Source organism: Cuculus canorus, chromosome 6, assembly GCF_017976375.1.
Source record: "Cuculus canorus isolate bCucCan1 chromosome 6, bCucCan1.pri, whole genome shotgun sequence".
NCBI classification, from domain to species: domain Eukaryota; kingdom Metazoa; phylum Chordata; class Aves; order Cuculiformes; family Cuculidae; genus Cuculus; species Cuculus canorus.
In genome coordinates this window covers 41,556,050-41,574,071 of record NC_071406.1, presented here as the reverse complement: position 1 = coordinate 41,574,071, position 18,022 = coordinate 41,556,050, and the positions used below count along the sequence as shown (strand labels likewise).

Genomic DNA, 18,022 nt, shown 5'->3' with positions numbered 1-18,022 from the left:
CTACCGGTGTGATGATGATGTTCCCACGCAGCCCTGCCAGCCTGATGAACAAGACAGCGTTTTGGCGTGGGCTGAATGCCACCTTCTCGTCTGCAGCAGGACATCAAAGTGACCGCAGGGTTCCTGGCAGCCCTGGTTAGCAGCTGGTCAACGAGAAGCTGCTTTTCTTGTTTAAGTCACTTCTTGAAGGCAGGCGTGTTGGGAGGAGATCTGGTGGAGAGCCAGCTTTGGCACCTGCACCCCATCCTGCCTCTAGAGCAGAGCCGTGTAAGAGCAGCTAGATCCAACAGGGTGACGTTCACAGGCCTCAGCAGCTGGAAACCGCAGGGAAGGAGATCCTGATCTGCTTTGAAAATATAATAAATGCAGAAGACATTGCAAGCGAAGCCAGGCAGATGTTAAATCACAGCGGCAGGTATCTGCCTTACAGACTTGTTCACAGCAATAAAATCCAGTTCTCTGCTTTCTTAAGAAAGAAAATAAGAAAACTGGGGGGGTATTCAAGTAATGTTGAGCCTTCAACTCAAGTGAAGACTCTTCTGCTCTGCTGGGTGGGATAACAAGGGAAAGTTAAGCGGTATCCACTAGAAATGAAGATTTTGCATGGGCGAGTTAAACAGTAGCAAGATTCATTGTAAAAAAAACGACGTTTGGTATTAAAGACAATACAGTTGAAAGGCAAAGCTCGCTTCAGTCCTGGGAAAGATCTACGGTGGCTTTATCTACAGCTTAAACAGATCACTTTACAAGTTAATCCAGGTCCCCTCTCCTGGGGGACTCAGCCCTTGATTACTACACGGTGGACTGTGGAAGCCTAACGAGGAGGGGCTGTATGGCTCTGATGCGCTGCCGTGTCAGCGCTGCCTCAGTTGCTGCCGCATCCCCTCCGCTTCGGTGGTGGCAGCGAAAGCAGAGCAAGGGGACCTGGTGCCTATAGTGATAATATAGAAAGACCAAGCTGGACCCGAGAGGGGTGAGGAGAACAGCAGCATGAATGCCAGCCCAGCAATTAATAAATTGCTTCCCATAGCATTCACCTTGCAAAATATTCCACTACAAGCTCATGTGAGCTTAGCTGGAGAGGAGGGTGTGACTGGTACTAACCTGAATCCATCCAGCTCCATGCAGGAGGACCAGAAGGCAGCCCCAGCACAGCAAACTCCCCTGTTCCTGAGTTTTGCTTTTGTAATTTGATTATCAAGGCTAATAATTCCTGCCCCAGGCTTGCAGAGGAGCCACAAGCGGGCACATGGCTGGAAGGGAAAGGAGGAGCCACCGCTGCTGGGTGCTACTGCCCAGCTCTCCAAAGAGGTGGCTTTTCAGCAACATTGGGAAGAATTTCTGCCCAATATTGACAGCGAGTAGCGTGCCACAGGTTCGGAGGGTGGTTCAGAGGCTATGCAAAAGGAGCACCCATTAATTCAACTTGCTTTGCAAAAAACTTTTATTTTTAGTGCTTGTGAGTGGCGCCGGATTGACAGTACTATAAATAGAAGGCTTCTATTTATCCTGCAGTCTAGGTACCGCAGTGCTAAGTCAGTTTTACGACCTCAATAAATCCAGATTAGGTGCTCTCAAGGATGTGTCGCCATAGAAATAGCATTTCCTCTTTGCATTCATATGCATGGCTCGGAGGATGGATTATGCCAAGGGGGGGTGCTGCCCTCCTAAGCCAGCCTGATGCTTTCTGATCTGTCTTGATGCGATACAGGCTGACGTTCAAAGAAGATTGTGGATCCCAGTCTCAGATCTCTGAGTCCTGTCTAAAAGCTGATTGCATACCTCGGATTTTGAGTTGAAAAGCACACAAAAATACCGATAGATGAGGGCCTGTCTCAACACCCGAGACGGGGAGCATCACACCGTGTCCCTGCTCCGCGTAGGGTTCAATCGGCTGATGGAATCTCCATGTCCTTGCCCACCCCAGCTGCACACATGGTGACAGCAGGGCTAGAGGTGAGAATAGCTGCTGCTCTGCAAAGGGAAAAGAGAGACAGTCAGAGAAAGAGCCCTGTTGGGTAAAATACAGCCTATTGCAAAGATGTTGCTTTTCTAGCAAACGGACTATTGATAACTATCAAAATGCCAAAACAGTTCCCCTCCCCGCTTCCCCAAAATGTGATAGAGGGGTAATTATTTTACTAAACAAGGGTGTAACAAGGTCTGAGAGGTGGCAGTGGAAGCTAAAGAAACCGCCCGGAGAACAGAAGGCTCTGAGGAGACCTTGTAGCAGCCTCCCAGTTCCTAAAGGGGCTCCAGGAAAGCTGGTGAAGGGCTCTTGGTCAGGGAATGCAGGGACAGGATGAGGGGAAATAGTTTTAAGCAGAAAGGGGAGATTTGGATTAGATCTTAGGAAGAAATGTTTTCCCGTGAAGGTGGAGAGGAACTCACCCAGGTTGCCCAGAGCAGTGGTGGCTGCCCCATCCCTGGAGGTGTCCAAGGCCAGGTTGGATGGGGCTTGGAGCCCCTGATCCAGTGGGAGGTGTCCCTGCCCGTGTCAGAGGAGTTGGAATTAGATGGGCTTTAAGGTCCCTTCCAACCCAAACTGTTCTATGATTCTGTGAGCTGTGACAATATGTACGTTCCCTGCATGCCGAGCACTTTCTGTCGGTCAGGTTCCTCCCTCTGTGAGCAGGCTGTGCTGCTCCTGGAGGCAGGGGGTACAGGACAGCTCGGGAGTAAAGGCACCTCCTGCCAGACTAGAGACTAGGATTTCAGAATGCCTGTTCCAAAAAGCACCACTTAACTCCTCATGCATTCATTTGAGCCTGTGCCTTGCACAAAAATCCACCTGGGCTGCATGCTTGAAGGCTGGTTGGTCTTCCTCCAGCCTCTCCTCTCCTACTGCCGGTACCCAGGGGTGCGTAAGGCGGAAAGGATCCGTAGCCTTCAGTTACCCCGAAATTCCCTACCTGGGAGCTGGCCTGCCAGGCTGCTTTGGTCTCTGCAGTCTCCACTGGCAGCGCAGAGAACAAACACACCGGGAAGGCGAGTATATCAAAGAGCATATGAATTACAGCAGCTGTAGGTTTCTGATCTTTTCATTCTCTGTGAGATTTTTTGTAGTTTCAAAAGCTGGAAGCCTGCATGAATACAAGCTGCTCGGCTCAGATGCAGCTTTTTCTCTGGTCAGCTGCTTGGCAGGAGGAGGCAGGGTGCTGTTTTGGGGAGGCACCACACTGCCCGCCTGCCCCAGCTGTTGATAAGAGCTTGCTTCTCCTCCTCCCTTGACCTAGAAGGGGAGTCTGGAGGGCGTTGAGTGGAATGGGGGTGCTTCGAGCTTACCAGAGCCCATCGAGAGTGTGAAAAGATGATTGTGGAGAGGAATAATTCTTAGCAATTTGCTCAGATAGCCTTAATGCCTGGGTCTGGAACAGCTGCTGAGAAGACTAGAGGTTTGGCTGGTTTTCCACTGGCCTTTGTATGCACGGGAATAGAAAGAAAATGCAAAATGAGACAGAGTGCGAGGAGAAGGGAATTAAAAAAAAAGAAGAAATAGAAAGTACTTGTTCACAGCAAGATGAGAGAAAATAAACTGAGCGTTGGTGGGAGCGTGCGTTGTTTGCTAGACGTTACTGTCTGATTTTAGAGTCACAAGCCTGAGCACTGAAAACACCACGGAGTCATCACTGAGTTACAAACCGATCCCGCGCTGCTAAATGAGGATTTCGGTGAACTCCCCGGTACTCACCAGTGGCACCGCATAACTCACGTGCCAGGCTGGGATGAGAATTCATCACAATTGCTGGAAGGCACGTAGGCACCGGAGCTCCCTGGCAAAGGATGATCCCATTTCACGGCAGCCCTTGAGGCTTCAAAATGAGTTCCCTCTCCCTGAAATGAAAGCAGCATCTTTCAGAGGTTTTTTGAAAATGGTATTTTGTTGAGATGTCTGTTTTGGGACTAAAATCTGAAGCTGTTTTAGGACAGAGGGGACACTGCACTGCACAAAGCACTGGGTGGGAGACCCTGGCTCTCCTCTCTGCTCCCCTGGAGGCGCGCGCTTACTTTGCTCCCCCAGTAAGTGTGAACACACCAAGCTCAGCATGAACTCCCCTGTGGCCATGGTGCCACTGAGCCAGCACGGGGCTCGACACGTAGCTCCTCCGTGCTGCTGCCTTGGAAAGGGAAGAAGTGGGATAAAGGGTTGAACTCACCCAAATAACCCCGTTAATGATTTGGCAGGAGTACAGGGCATCCTGTGTCTTGCTAGCACTCCCCTCTGGTCTGTCATCACTGGCTCCTCTTCCAACACAAAGCCAACTCCCTGGGACACGCTGGCTTCTGCCAAGGCAACAGCTTGTGCCTGAACACCTCAGCTCTGGCCTCCTCTGCCTGCAGACAGCTCTCCTCCTGTTTGCTCCTGATACGAAGATGCTGTCACCAAAGAACGCGGAGGTGAGCCTTTTGTTCATTTTCCATGAATTCTGAGTTGGAGTGAATTTTGCCCACAGTGTCTCCTGGGTAGCGGGAAAACCCAGCTCCTGATGGCAGGCAGCAGATCCACACTTTTTTTGGGTCTGGGCCGTATTTTGCCCACCCAAGGATAAGCAAAGCCCTCAGCAGCGTCTGCCTCTCTGGTTCCTGCTACCCCCTGCACAGAGCAGAGCTCCCGGGCTCACACTGTGATCCTCCAGGGGAGGAGAAAACAGGCTGGAAACCTGGCAGCTAGCTGATGGCGTTGGCTTCACTTGGATCTCTTTATAAGCTGCCAGCTCAGCCAGACAGAAGACTGTTTTCCTATTTATTTAATAATTAAAGTGAAAGGCATCTTCTGGGAAGCCTATTTTTCTCATTTACCAAATGAGGTTGCGATATGCCGCTGTTTGCCTAAAGACTTACAGCGTGCGGCTCCCTGCAGCATCAGAGCCTACATGGAGCCAGGGCTGGATGGAAGGTCTTGCTGAAGGAAACGAGATGACATTCACCGTCTTCACATGATATTAAAACAAGCTGCGGATAGGAAGGCAGACATTTCTCTTCTGCTGCACCCAGAAGCTCATGACGTGAAGCCTCTGTGATCCTGCGTTCGGTCCAGGGCTCCCTTCTAGAGTTAATACTCTCAAGAGGGAGTCGGGGCTCTCTGCTCCACCGGTCCTTCATTGCTGGGACGGAGCTCTGGCAATCTTGAAGAATGAAGCACACTACCTTGGCAGCACAACCCGTGGCTCCTGCTGTGAAACGCCTTAAATGCTTCCATTTTCATCGCAGAAGGAAGCTCAAGGGCAAAGATGTGCCTCTTCCAAATTAGAAGCACGGAGAGGGAACACTGTGGGTTTGAAGATTCAGCCTCCCATATGAGTTCTGAGTGCGTAGTGCTGGCAGTGCGGAGTCGGCTTCTGTTAAACCTGGCACCTGCTATGCCCCACACGAAGATGGGCGCTCCACCAACACGGCCCCCAGAAGTGCTCCAGGGACTGTCATCATTGCAGATTAAACAGTTTCATTACAAAGCGCCGCGTGGTTGAGGCCGAAACATTTTGTGTGAGGTGGCTCAGGCTTGATGGACTCCTGCCAAGGTGAGGAAGGACATCATGCAGGGTCTCTAGGAACAGCCGAGGAGCTTCCTGCTCATCTGAAACTTTGCTTATATCAGAGACAGTCCCAAATGAGAGTTTCAGAATGGCATTGCTTCCTACTATCTGGAAAACACTTATTTTGCAGCTCTTCTCGGTTGTAACTCATTTCAAGGCTCTCTCTTCCATTGCAGTAACCATAAACTAACTGCAAAATGTCCCACTCTTGCTCTGAGGTGTCATACTCTGAGCAAAACTCTACAAGCAAATTCTGCTACAGCCCAGAACAAAAGGAAGATGTGCTCTAGCACAGCTCCTCAGCCTGGGTAAGCCAGCAGAGTTCAATCAGGATGGTCATAGAATGGTTTGTGTGAGAAGGGACCATAAAGGCCACCCAGCTCCAACCCCACTGCTACGGGCAGGGACACCTCCCACTGCATCAGTTGCTCAAAGCCTCATCCAACCTGGCCTTGGACACCTCCAGGGATGGAACATCCTTGATTTCTCTGGGCAACCTGTCCCTTTATTGCACTATTCAGTGGAATGACACATGACACCCTCTCTCCAGGCCTGTGTTTCCTGCACAACAGCCATGCTCCGGCATGGGCAGAAGAGCTTATAGCTCAGAAGAGCACCTTGTCCCACAGCACCTCGATTGCACTCCCAGGACCATCCTCCTTAACGCTGAGGCAAACACTCTGAGCCATGGGATGCGAGGTGACAACAGCGAGTTTAAAGCAGAAGGAGGATGGAATCCATCTTTGCTTTCTGGATCCTAACACTTGACAACGGGCTCGAGTCACACGCCACAATCAAGCTGACCGTGGATTATTTTCTTCCATGGAAGCAAAGTGCTTGACAGCCCTGTGCCTCAGTCTCTTGCGACTGCTGCTGATATCCGTGGCACAGAAATGCAGAGCGAGGCTCTCCGTGCCCTACTGAAGAGCAGCTCCTCAAGCACAGCACAGCCCTGACCCCTGGCAGGGCTTTACTCTGCTGACAAGCGCACTCCAGCCCGGCACAGACATCTGGGCTAGGAGCCTCCGCTTGGAACAGTGCAATGCCAAATGGGACCGTGACCTACAGGCAGCACCTAGTGGGTGCAAACCAACCACCCTAAACACCACTGCATGATTTTGCGCACCTTGAATACTGTGTTCAGTTCTGGGCCCCTCACCACAAGAAGGATGTTGAGACTTTGGAGCGTGTCCAGAGAAGAGCAACGAAGCTGGTGAGGGGGCTGGAGAACGTCTGATGAGGAGCGGCTGAGAGAGCTGGGGTTGTTTAGCCTGGAGAAGAGGAGGCTGAGGGGAGACCTTATTGCTCTCTACAACTGCCTGAAAGGAGGTTGTGGAGAGGAGGGAGCTGGGCTCTTCTCCCAAGTGACAGGGGACAGGACAAGAGGGAATGGCCTGAAGCTCCGTCAGGGGAGGGTCAGGTTGGATATCAGAAAAAAATTCTTCACAGTAAGAGTCATTGGGTACTGGAACAGCTGCCCAGGGAGGGGGTCGAGTCGCCTTCCCTGGAGGTGTTTAAGGAACGGGTGGATGAAGTGCTGAGGGACATGGTTTAGGGAGTGTTAGGAATGGTTGGACTCGATGATCCAATGGGTCCTTTCCAACCTTGTGATTCTGTGATTCTGTTTCTCCGATCTCGGATAGGAGAGGTGGTGTCATCTACAGGCAGCGGTCAGGGACCTCCCATGGGCATTCACAGGTACAGCCTGGCAGGGGGTGGGTCACTGCTCAGGCATCCCTCTGTCCTCCGAACGGCAAAGCTGGGCTTCGGCAGGGCACGGCTTTTAAGAAAATACCGTCTTTGATGCCCCCAACTCCATCGCAGGTCTCCGTCAGGAGCAGCGGCTTAGCGTAACCAAATGGAAGCAACCCCAGGAGTGTGCAGTTTATGTATTTCTAGATCATTAAGCCTTCTCCTAGCGACAGTGTTTAAAAGGCACGATGACGTTTCATTTCCACACTCCCTCCCCTTGCTATTTGGCTCTTGAAAATTAAAAGATAAGCTTTGTAAATCTCACAAAGAAGAGGGAACTGTCACTTTAGCTTTAGAAGAAAAGCCAGCAAAGAAACAAAATTCCTCTTTTGGCAGAGGAGAAAAAAATCCATTATTAGAGGCTTAGAGACAAAGGTTCTCAACACAATTAAAGGCAAACCTAAGCCTTTGAAAGCAGAGGGCATGACATTGGAATACACACAAGAGGTAGAGATGAAAGCCTGCATTGTAGCACTGTTGAAAATTAAAGAAAAAAGTTTCAATGGATGCATTTGCCTAAACCAAACGAGATGAGAAGCTTTCTAGAGAAGGGCTGGAGTCTTCCCATGTGTTTGCACAATGCCAAGAGCCGCTGGGCTCAGCCTTAATTAGGATCCTGGGGCATTACTAGAATAACTTGGGGAGAGAGGGTCACAACATCCATTAATCGGAAAGAAAACAGGGCTCCAATATTTTCTGTGGGAAATTTTCCACCTGGGAAACCTAATCTTTCTTTCCAGCCTGTTGAGCTGAAGCGAAAAATGTTTTGATTTGACGTTGTCAAGGCATTCGTTTCACGGGGGAGCTTGCTGAGGACATGGTGCTGCACTGCAGGCATGCAGGTGGCTTTCAGCCCAGCAGCAGTATGAAAAAGAAATACTTTTTCCTCGGCCACCTCCAGAAAGCACTGAGCAGAACGGTCCTGGCTTTCGCAGCCTCTAAGCTATGAGCACCAGCCCCAAAGAAAATTCACATCCAGGATTCAGAAACAAACTGTCGTCCAGGATTCAGAAACAAACTGTCGTTAGAGCGCTTTGTTCCTTGCAGGTAGTTCTCAAAGCCTACACCTCCAACCACGAACCGCTCACCGTAAGATGCTCCCAAGCAGTGTGCAAACATCAAAGACCCCTCTCTGCCATTTGTGAAAGCCTCCATCGATAAGTGAGGCCACCAGCGTGCACTAAAATCACGGTTTGGCCATCCACACCGCTGCAACTGCCCAAAGCCAGGTCTGGCCTGACCCTTGATGGCTGCGCCATGCCAGGAAGGTGATGACTTCTGCTATCATAAGATCTGTGTTTTCTCTGAGAGGCTCAGATTTCTTTGTAGGAGAGCGGCTCCCTCTTCCCAGCTGGTCGGCACGGGACACAATGGCTCACGTGTCTCCGGCGGGGGTGCTCCCACACCAGCTGCAGTCACTTGCCCCCGCCTGGTCTGTCAACATGAGCCATCTACGTTTTTATTAAGGCTGGGTTTAACCTAGGGCTCTGCGGGAAGGTCAGAAAATACTTTTATATCAAAGCTCAGCATCGCTATGGTGAGGGTAGAGATGGAGACTGTGCGATAAGGATGGTGCCCAAGGTCACTCAGAGAACTGCTAAGAGGAGCTCAGCATGCAGACCATCTCAGAAGGTCTTTGTTTTCCTTGCTCGCACGGGGGTTGTGCTGGCATAATTTCCCTCTCATGGGAAGGAAGGAAGGTCTATCATTACAGCTGGCTAGCGGACTATTCCTGTTTTAATTCCCCATTAATGTCAGCTCATAGAGCAATCTCTGACGAAACCGGTTATCTGTTTGCAAGGGAAAAGGCAACTCGTTCCACTTAGGGCACTAAGTGGCTTCCCGAGGATATTGACTGCATTTGTCAGATACAAACCAGGTGACTAAGAGCCGAACGGTTGTCTCGATATTTGTCCCTCTAGCCTAAATTTCTTGCTCATCTTTGCCTATGGCAAACTGGAGTCCTCTTTTGTTAGGAATAGCATCATCAAAGAACAATTAAGCCAGGCAAGCTCTGCTATCCAGCCATGGGTAAAGAAGCAGGTGAGGGCCAGGCTAATTCACCGCACACCGCTCTGAAAATAAAGAAGGGCCCCCGGACAGTCTTAACTTCCTTTTTTTTTTTTTTTTTTGTTTTCCATTGGTTGGTTTTGTCACCAAGGAGACGGAATTCCGACACTCAACTGTTTTAGACATTCACCAGAACATAAATCCACACTTCTCTGCTGCTGCCCCTCACAACATAATTACATCAGCCACGTGTTGTGTTGCTGAGCGATAGCTTTGCTCACGGTATGTGTGATCTGCTGGGTTGTTACGACCACCCAAAGGGGGAAACATCATCCTTTGGGTCTGCTCTAAGCCCAAATCCTTCCTAGCATCGTGGCAAGGAGTCAGCTTGAATCTGAAGTTTCATGCTGCACTTTCTTCATTCCCACATGGAAAGTCCTGCATAAAACACACCAGTGTGTTAAAGAGAGGAACATAAATTCTGCCGCACTCCTGCAACAGCAGCTGAGGCACAAATTGTAGCGGTGTAACCAACCACTTGGGTTCCTGTCCTCAATGAGCAGCGATGCCTCTCTGCATGCACTCATCCCACTCTCCCCCTGATTTTTTTCCCTCCCCCCTCTCCCCTCTGCTCCTAAGAGTGAGATCAGTTTTCAAAGCACTAAACAGCAGCACCATTTGGTGGTGTTAATGGGAATTCTGTGCCCTGGACGCCTTTCAGAGTGCTCAGTAGTTGGGTTTATACCGAGTCCCCCAGGACACAGACTGTCTCATGTTGTTTGTGCAGTGCCTGTCACGCTGGCCTCCATCTCCATAGCAATGCGCAGAAGCAAATACCTGACCGGAAAATGTGAGGCAGTACTCCTGACCATCTCAGTGGGATAACGGTATGCACCAGGCAAGGCAATGTCCACCACTGGCTGTTCAACCTGGCCAGGGCGGTGCAGTAGATAACTGGGTCGGTGGCCGTGGCTCAAAGATGCCATTGGGGCTTCCACAACTGTGAAATCTCAAGGCAAGGCAAACCCATGTCAGGTCGCTTATATAAATGGTTCCCTAATGACGTGTCTTGCCTTATCTGCATCATAGGGAACTGATACGCAGAAGAGTCAGCTCTGCAACACATCGGGGAGGACTTGTCAAGAGAAATTCACAATCCTGGATGCTGAAAGCTTCAGAGGTGAAGGCGCTGCTTCTCTGAGCCCCACGAACCGTCCCAAAGGAGCGTCCGTGAGAAAGGCAGGCAGTGAGGTGTTGTGCTGTTCAGCAGACAGACCCCCCTACGTACGCCATACACTTCTCAATGCCTTTCGATTTGACCTTCTGACCTTTCAAAATACAGTCTAAACACATCTGCTCATCAGGGCTGATTTTTACATCAGTCCCCATACTGTCCTTTTCCGGAATCAGCAACAAAACTGTTTCTCAAAGCAACAGCTGGTTTACATGCTCTTATTTTCAAGCCAAGTCCTTCACAGATACTCCCCTCCCCTCCAGTTTTAGCTGTCTTACTGCTCCATCTGGTCCCCCTGTGCTTGGAGGAACGCCAGTACCTCCTAGGACAAAAAAGCTCTCTGCAGTTTGAGATTGTTGGGATAAAGTGAGCAAGAAGCAGCAGCATCTGCATTCGTTTCCAGTTCCAGCTCTGGACTGTCCCAGGAGGCTTTGAGCAGCTCTGAGGCCGAGCTCTTTCCACTGCCCAGTGAAGCTCTCCATGGAGGCACAGCACGGATGAGACAACGGCGTATTGTGTCTGAGCATCTCCATGTTCCCCACGGGCCAGCTTGGGGTACAGGGGGGTGGTAGCTCCAGCTGAAGACACAAGCTATGTAGGTGGCAATGTAGGGGAAAAAATATGTTTGACTGGGTTTTAAACGCTTTTGCTCACTTGAGGCATTCCTTTCTTTCCGCTCTTCTCCCAGATAAATGAAATACGGAAAGATCTAAAGATGCTGGTGAAGCTAGGGGAAGTCCTGCAATATTTCTCTGTAATCCATCTGATGTTTCTGTTCCCAATCACAAGGTAAAATGAGGAGAGATCCCGTTTCCAGCTCGATGCTTGCTGTTCACTCTGCTTTCTGCATGTGAAGAGTTTCTCACCTGTTAGAATGGGGGAGACGCGTTGCACCAGCTCTGGTTTCCTGCTCCATCCTGGTCCCGAGCCCTGGCAAAGGCAGCAGAACTGCTTTTTTTTTTTTTGGAGGACTGGAAACAGGGGACACTGCCTACTGGTCCTGAGGGACCAGAAATAACCACTCAAATAACCACCAGGAGTCTTGCTAGGAGGAATCAATGAGAGTTGGAAGCCTAAATTTCAGAGCTGACAGACCAGACAAGCATCCTAGAAAACATCAGGAAGCCTGGTCCAGGATGAAGTAAAGGTCTCAGGCAGTTCACATTGTTGCTAATACATCTGAGGAACAGTTCCTTTGTTTTAAGGACAATAGCTTGCTTGCCTCTAGGGATCCTGGTGTGGGCTCCTTTCTCGCCTATGTTACAGCTCAGGAACAAAAAAAACCCCAAAGAATGAATTGAGAAAAGGAACAAGCAACGCCAGGAAAGGGTGGATTTGTGCTCCCCTGATCAGGGCCTTTGTTGGAGATGTGAGGTCCTGGCAAAGAGGTTGTTGATATCCTCCACCTCTTTCCCCAGCCTGCCAGGCAGTAAACCCATCACAGACACCCTGAGTTGGGGATGCTCTTCACAGGCTATGGGTTGATAGGATAGGGCTGCAAAAGAGCTCAGGACTGTGGCAGGGAGCTGCAGCCCGGAGAGCAGGAGGAGCAAGGCCACCCCAGGACAAAGGCGCGTCTTTGTCCGCCTCCTGTGTGCAGCTAAGGGGTTTCCTCATTGAGGTTTGCTCAGCCCCGAGAGGTTTCAAGTTCATTCAAAAGCACAGAAGGTAGGTACTTCGCAAGGCCAGCGCAGCCGGAAAAGGATTATCTTGTGCTTAGAAACACACAGTAACACAAGTTACTCTATCTTTCAAACAAATATCCTACCCAACCCTGTCCCACTTGGGGTTTTTTTTAGGCCCAGTTAAAGGGGTTCTGTATGAAGCGCACAAATCGTGGCCATCAGCAGGGCCTCAGACCCCCTGTGCCTCCCTACCCTGGTAATGGGAATCTGTTGAGGGATTCACAGAGCTCCAGGTCCTTAATCCATGCAAAAATTAGCCTTTAAATAGATTCACCTGTCTTCAGTCTCCCTGGCTCTGGACAGACACGGAGCCAGGCCGTGGAAGCCCGTTCAAAATCTTTCACCTCTCGAAAAATTAAGAGCCTGGAAAAAGCCTTTTCTCCGATATATCCAGTCCAGATTTGTAAAGCAAGGGAGAGGAATCCTGACACAGAGTCACCAAACCAGGGAGGCTCCTTGCTCTGCATCAGCTCTGCCTTGCAAACCGCCCCCAGACTCTTGTCCTCCGCTCCCCTCTGGTGTGCACAAAGGAGCAGGAGTGTGCACGATGTCCCTCTGGTACCCCGCGCAAGCCCAGCTTCCTCGGGAACAGGATTAACTTGAAATTTCAGGAGCTGGATACCAAAACTGCGGAAGTTTTTTCTGAAAAACAATACATCGAGGCTTTTGGCTTGTCGCCTGGATGGAGCCGTACGGTACACGCAGGGAAGGTTTTAGCACAGGGACTTTAGAGAAGGATTTCGGATCTGCAGTGAGTCCTGTTACGGGACGCAGACGAAAGCAAACTCTCCAGTTAGAGAAATAAACCCCCTGATGCACCAGAACAGTAGAGATAATCTGTCCCTTTTTAAAGGATCTCAGGAACAGAAATGGAGCTTCGACAGCCAGAGCGTAAATAGTTGGGTGAAACGTGACGGAGATAGAATAATGGTTATATTTACAAAATCTACTTGAGCGGCAAGAAGATCCATGGCTCCGGATGCTAAATTCACACTCGATCTCAATGGCCGGACCCACAGCTGGCTGAAGGGAATGAAGAGGCTCGTATACACTCCAATGAGCCTTAGATCACAAATCAAATCAACAGCCCTCTACATCACTGATAATTGTACACCAGGAGTCAATGCAAATTAATTAGATGCTAGAAAGCTTTTTTTCTCCAGAAGAAAGGAAAAGCAATTGCCTAGTTTGGAAGTCCAGCATCCTTCATTGCCACCAGTCCAGTTTATCTGAGTTCAAGGCACAAGGCATGCCTGGTCACCCACTCTACCATCACCTCCACCCCACAAGCGTGCCCTCTCTCACACAGCACACGTGTTAAAGCCACCAGGACAGATCTGTTTTCCGAGTACCAATGCTTTCGCTGCTAGTTCACATACACAGTGCTGTACTAAAGCTCAGTCAGCACATCCCCACAGCTATCCAACAGCAGAGCCACAAAGGCTGTTACACTCCACCAACTTCCCTAACAATCACTCCAAATAGCCATTTCTGAGGACTTTTGACTTTGACTACCGTAATTCTTCAATGACCGTATTCCTACATTGTCTCAATAACTGTATTACCTGTTTTTTTTTTGGCATATTGTCACAGCCCTCTCTGCTGCTGCAGCGGTTTTGGAGAGGTTGGTGTGTCCTCGGTGGACGTTCGCTTTTCTTGGGTATGATGGAGTCGTAGAATGGTTCAGGATTGAAGGAACCTTAAAGATCATCCAAGGCTCCTGTTGGCTCTGCAAATAGTGTTAAAAAAAATAAATAAAGATATGTACAGTCTACAGGTATATTCCTACACCCTTCCTTTCCTAGGAGGGTGACATCTGCCTTGCATTCATGGCAGCTCCCTACCACATCTGTAGCTCTTGGTCCTGTCTTTGACAATATTGATCCTTACCCTGCTAGATCACGTGTAGCACACGAGTCGGTAAAGCAACTCCTGTTGCTGGCACCTCACCCCAAAGCAGACACATGCAATGCACTTATCCAGAAGGAAATTAGCCTTTATATGATCCACACCCAGCATCCACATGAACCACCTGCAGGAAAGCGGCCCCAAACCTTTCACATCGGGACCTGCAAGCAGCGACGTCAACCAAGCAGCGACATCAACCGGGGCCACCCTCGCTGCCTGTTGCTCAGCTGTACGACGCAGAGCACTCCTTCCCTTTGAACCACCTCTGAAGATTACTTCTGCTCCACAAGAAGCGTGACTCATTGATGGATTAGCCCGGATCTGTCACACAGCAAGGCAATAGGGCAGAAAAACAAAAGGCCAATCCAGTTGTGCAGAGAGAGACCCCAGCCTGTGGAGCAGGGAAGTAATCCTTCCTCTCTATAGGACCCTGGTAATTGCGTCTGGATTGCATCGAGCTTGCAGGAGGCCATTCCCAGAAAGGCTGACCAACCAGAGCAAGCTCAAAGCTGATTAACAACACACAGCTGAGGTCTGGAGAGATTGATTTATGTGGAGGCACTCACGGAGTTCAATAAGGCTTGCTCAGCCAAGTTATGATTAGAGGAGATAACAGTCTAGAAATACCTGTGGGCTAAAAAATCTGATGACCTACCTTTGTGGGGCTGCTCGGAGGTTAACCTGAAAGCCTGGAGATAATGAAATATGCCATGTGTCGGGGGAGCAGGCAGAGCCCCGCTGAGGACTGCACACACGCAGCAGTGCTCATGGGACAGAGCGTGACCCAAGGGGCAAAGTACTCTGTCCAAGACAGGGAGAACCCTTTACGTGGTGCCAGAGGGGCTGCCTAGGTGGGTGAATCCATCGGGGAAGGGTTGCCTTTCCCGCGGGAGGGCGAGAAGCAGGGCAATGGCTGTCATGCAGCTCTCTCCAAGACAGACCATGGGCTTTCCCAGGTTCTCTTCCCAGTGTGGTGTTCCCCAGAGCAGGCAGCCAGCTGCCGGTTGGTGCCGCCCGCTCCAAGCCTGTAGCATCACCAAGGCTTGAGAGAGCCCAACAGCGAACGCCGCGCAAGGCTCCCTCTCCTCAGCAACCGATTCAATTTGCAGAGTGATTCAGCAACGTATTGATTTAACTATCTACAGACAGATGACCTCTCTCTGGGACATGTTTTTTTAGCGGAGGGATTCATCCTTTGGTATTAATTTGTTAATAGATTTACTGTGGAGTCACTTCACCTCAGCAGAGGGAGGGAGATGGGGCGGGGGGAGGTTTGGCTTCTCTACAAACCGGCAACGAAATGAGGGCTTCTCAATATAAAAAGGCATCACTTTCTACTGTTTTTTAATTCACATTTCCTTAGCACCACCCCAACAGCAACCCACTTGGCTAGACTTCTTCAGCCTGCAGCCCAGAAGAGGGTGAGGGACCGCGATGCAATGGTAGCACACATAGAGCCGGACAGTTTGGGTGGCACAGCCATCAGCATCCTATGGGTTGGGTGGGGAACACGCTTGTCCGAGACAGCTCACCCCTTGTTCAGCAACACCAGAACCCCCGGCAAGAGGAGTTTCTGCGTGGCTGCAGAACGCGTTTTCCTGTACACATGCAAACAGCACACAAACCGTAAGCCAGTACCTAAGCTGTTATCACTCATCGCAGCCTTGGAGGAATCAGCCCTGATTTACACCAGCTGAGAGCAGGCATCCGAACTGGAAATATTTCATCACCACGTGGCTACCGTGACGGTTAAAAATGTAATCTTGCACTGCAAGGGATCATCTGTATCCCGAATCCAAACATCCTGTATTATTCTCTGCCTCAGAAACCAATTGCTTTTCACTGTGAGCTTTCAGACCCCATGATTTAGCCCTCTCTTACCTCCTGCCAATCTGTAACCAGGACAGCATGAGAAGAGGAACGGTTGTTCTGCAAGGCATAGCTGTCGATAGGACAGCAGGCAGATGCGGTATGTCAGTCCAGCCCTGCCCGTTCCTCTACATAATCCTACATACACATTAGACAGAATTGCTCCTCCACAGAGTCAACTTTTAACATCAAAAAGTCTATTTTTTTTCAGACAGTTCCTTCGTGAGCTCCCACAGTCCTCCTCTCCTCAGAGGATCAAGCAGCTCTCATCTCCTCCGCACAATGGAAGGGATCCCAGGCTGCGGAGGGGCTCTTGATCAAGGACTTACAGGGATAGCTTGAGGGGGAAAGGTTTTAATCTGAAAGAGGGGACACTGAGATGAGATATTAGGAAGAATTTTTGTTTGTTTGCTTTGATTTTCAGAAATATTTAGATCAGCTTTTAGGAAAAACTTGTTTTTTCCCGTAAGGGTGGTGAGGACCTGGCGCAAGTTATCCAGAGAAGTCATGGATGCCTCACCCCTGGAGGTGTTCCAGACCAGGCTGGATGAGGCTTTGAGCAATCTGATCCAGTGGGGTGTCCCTGCCCATGGCAGGGGGCTGGAACTGGATGATCTTTAAGGTCCCTTCCGACCCAAACCATTCTATGACTTGATGAAGCAGCAGCCATCCTACCCCACCAAATGCAGGTAGAACACACTTTCACCTTGTGTCCTGGATACACAATACCAAAAACCAACTCAATCAGGAGAACTAGAGAAACACTATATTGAAAAAGAGAATGAGAGTTTAAGAGTCGTTTAAGAGAAATGGGACTTCTAAAGCCAACCAGCAGAGCAGGCTGAGACGCAGAAGGTACTGAATTTGCCCTTAGGCTTTAGTGAATGAGTCATTTTCATTTTCTTTCTTAGTATAAATGTCATTCTTTAGTGACTTCACCTTTTGATGTAGTTTCCCTTTCTCTGCGTAGCTGGAAGATGAAGTGGCAGGGACTGCTAAGAGGTACGTTTTTAATACAGGGAAAGGGTTGTCGGTTCCCCAGTCAGGTGCTTATCGTGACATTTCTCTCCTGTGCCAGGGGCTGTCTGGGGAGGGGCACAGAAGCGGGGGTCTTTTCTGCTGTTCAGTTGGCTCAACAAAGTAAGGGAGGAATGCAGGAGGACACACCCTTGAATCTGGTCTGCAGAGCACGTTACCTGAGCTTTCCATGGAATTGCTCTCTGTATATAAGCGCGAGCTTAGTCCCTGCCCACAGCTCCCGCAGCTGCACGTTTTCAAGATAGGAATAACAAAAATGCACTTTTTACCCAAAGACCTCAAAGTGAGCCTAGACTCTAGAGAAACAATCAGCCAGGAAAGTGAGCCGAGCCACAGAGCAGCATAACAAGACTGAGGACTTACCCGTGGAGCAACTTTCACCTAAGGCCTTCTAAGAATTGGGCTCAGACGGAGAATGGCAGGAAAAAAATGCCCCTGCAATGTGTCAGAGGCAAGTATTTATCAGCCCAGCAGTCGTCACCATCTTCATCTTCTTGATGTTGGCCTCATAACCCAAGGTCTGCCTAAAAGATGTCCTATCTAAATGTCAAACACGCTTGCTTCCAACCCAGTGACCGAGGAGGTCTCTTTGCAACCGTAGGGCTCTTCTCAACCTAGCTGAAGGGCTTGAGTGGAGAACTGCTGCTTTCCTGGGTGTGGGGACGCCACACTCGAAGGTCATCAGCCAGCATAGACATCAGAAATGTAGTAAGTACCGAAGAACCACATCCCAGCCTCCAGTGAGACTATGAGAAAGTTGCTCTCGCTACAGAGCTGTGAAGTCCTGGGGTTTGGAGTTTTTCCCCCTCCTTTCTGGGCTGCTGCGCTCTTAAAAAGAAAAATGAATGTGAAATTCTTGCAAGGGAGATCACGTTTATTGCTGAGAGCAAACCTCTCCAAGACACTGCGATGGAGACAGAGCTCAGTTACGTGTCAGCAGAGTCTCTGCCGCCGGGCGGCCAGTCTCGCACTTGCGAAAGGGAAGCACAGCA

At 49.9% G+C, this 18,022-nt stretch overlaps 1 long non-coding RNA gene across 15 annotated transcripts in view; it reads right to left on the bottom strand.

Moving 5' to 3' along the window:
* LOC128852528 (uncharacterized) overlaps positions 1-18,022 on the bottom strand; it is a 62,296-nt gene that overhangs the window by 40,428 nt on the left and 3,846 nt on the right. For 9 of the 15 annotated variants that reach the window (XR_008450412.1, XR_008450416.1, XR_008450426.1 and 6 more), the window contains 3 exons: positions 13,781-13,944; positions 3,692-3,834; positions 5-1,974 (listed from right to left, as the gene is read on the bottom strand). This is a non-coding gene — a long non-coding RNA (uncharacterized LOC128852528). The other 6 variants (XR_008450414.1, XR_008450423.1, XR_008450417.1 and 3 more) reach the window with 6 other exon arrangements.